This window comes from Pteropus vampyrus, unplaced genomic scaffold (genome assembly GCF_000151845.1).
Source record: "Pteropus vampyrus isolate Shadow unplaced genomic scaffold, Pvam_2.0 Scaffold1143, whole genome shotgun sequence".
Lineage (NCBI taxonomy): Eukaryota > Metazoa > Chordata > Mammalia > Chiroptera > Pteropodidae > Pteropus > Pteropus vampyrus.
This window is the reverse complement of record NW_011889924.1, coordinates 57,620-59,775: the sequence shown is the minus strand read 5'-3', so window position 1 is coordinate 59,775 and position 2,156 is coordinate 57,620.

Here is a 2,156-nt window from a genome sequence, read left to right as displayed (position 1 = left end):
TGATGTGCACATCTCCGTCTCAAACCCTGCTCTCTCTCCTGAGCTCTCATTCCACACTGGCCATTTCCACCTGGAGACCCGTAAGCATCTCAAATTACTCATGTTCCAAGCTAAACTCACTTTGACCCACCAAATCTGATCCTCTTCTCTTGTTCTCTATGTCAGTGAATACTCTTGTCATCTATGCGGTGCACACGCCAGAAACCTGGATGTCATTCGCAGCCATTTCTCCCTCATTACCCAGTGCCCAGTCTATCACCAAGTCCTATGTTTTGCACAGGGTAAGTAGCTTTCAAATCGGACCCCCTTTTTCCTTCCATCATCACCGGCACGACCCTAGTTCACAAGACCATCCTCTGTCACTTGGGTGATTGCAACACCTTGCAAACGGTGTCCCTGCTTCAGGCCTTACTCATTTTTATTGCAGTCGGAGCTATCATCGTGCAAAATGCAAATCTCTGTGTATCACTCCCCTACTTAAGAACCTCCAGTGGGTCCTAAATGTCCTGAAGATAAAACATAACTTCTCAGAAGGATGACACATTTCTTCATGATGCAAGACCCTGCACTGAGCTAGTTATGGATCGACCAGTTATGGATCAACCAGTTATGGATCGACTGGATTTTCTGACTTGGACTGTCCTCGATATGTTCGTTTTCTTGTGTCTCTTTCATTTTCTCAGTATTTCACAGCATCTTGAAAGTGCTGACATATGGAAGCTGTGCTTGAGAAAGTTAGGAGACACGTTTCTCGCCACCCTTGGTCAAGACTTTAAAGTGGAAGGAGGAGGAATAGTGACATGGATCACCGGTAGCAATGAAGAAAAACCCCACAGAGGAGTGAAACACAGGAAGACAAGAGCCACGTGATCCAGCTGCCTTTCTCCCCCTGGGCTTGCTCCTGTAGTGTCTGGAGCACTGGTTCTCAGTCCGCAGTGTGGACAGCACTCATCTGGAGAGCTTGTTAAAATGCACCCCAGGTGATCCTGACACAGAGACAGCTTACGACGCATGGAGAAACACTGTTCTGCGTTTTCATGGGTGAGATACCTATTCGTTCTACTGTGGCAAGTGATGAAATCCTCTTAAAGAATCAGAAGTGAGAGCAGTAATAAAGTTCTAAGTTTGAATGTGGCTCTTATGGCATAAAAGCAACGGAGGCCCTTGGAACCCAGAATACCACAGAGTGCATTGGTCAAAATTTGCGGGGAATGTACTCCTTTTTCAGACTACCCAAACTCCTATCGATTGCCTGTAAAATATTCTCGGTCAAAGCCTCCTGAGCAAGCTCATTAGCCAAAGGGGTTTTGAACCCCATTCGAGCTAACGCTAACGCTAACGTGCTTTGTGGCCAGCTAATCCCAGAGAGACGGTTCTTCCTCCTACCCTTTACCAGAGTGATCTCATTACATCTGGTAATCGGTTTCTATGCAGCCCCACCCCTGGAGGGCTCCTGAGCTCTCAAAAGGAAATGAAACCCTGGCCTTACCAGGGTCCAGGAAGGGGTGGCCTTCCCCAGCAGCACCGTAGCTCAGCTCCTGTGGCCCTGCCTGTGGGATCCACACCTCTGCTACCGGGGCCTCGGAGACAGGTCCCATCGCTTGGAGTGGGGGTGACTCCAGGTGGATGTCTGGAGGTGTGTCTGCCATTCCCACTGCTGCCAGGTCTTCCAAGAGCACTTCCTGCCTATCCATCTGGGGGGAAACGCCAGAACCCATCACTCTACAGTCTGGACCAGTAGCGACCAGTAGCAATATAATGCAAGACACACAAGCCATTTCAAATTTTCCAGTGGCCACGTGAAAAATAAAAGAAATAGGTAATCTTAATACTACGCATTACTTATCCAATATATCTAAAATATCATAATTTCAGAAAGCAATCAGTATAAATAATTAGTAATGAGATATTTAAGCTACTTTAGTTTTCACCCAAAGTCTTCTGAAGTGGTGGGCCTTTTACACTTACGGCATTTCCCACCTTGGACTAGCCGCATTTCCAGTGCTCAGAGACACACTTGGCTGGTGGCGACCGCACTGGCAGGGCAGGATTAGACCACACAAGACAAAACCGTATGTGGTAGGCCAAACAAGGAGAGAGAGGAAGGAAGGGAAACCGCAGGCTCACTCTATGCCGGGGGCAGGAAGCGCTGCAGC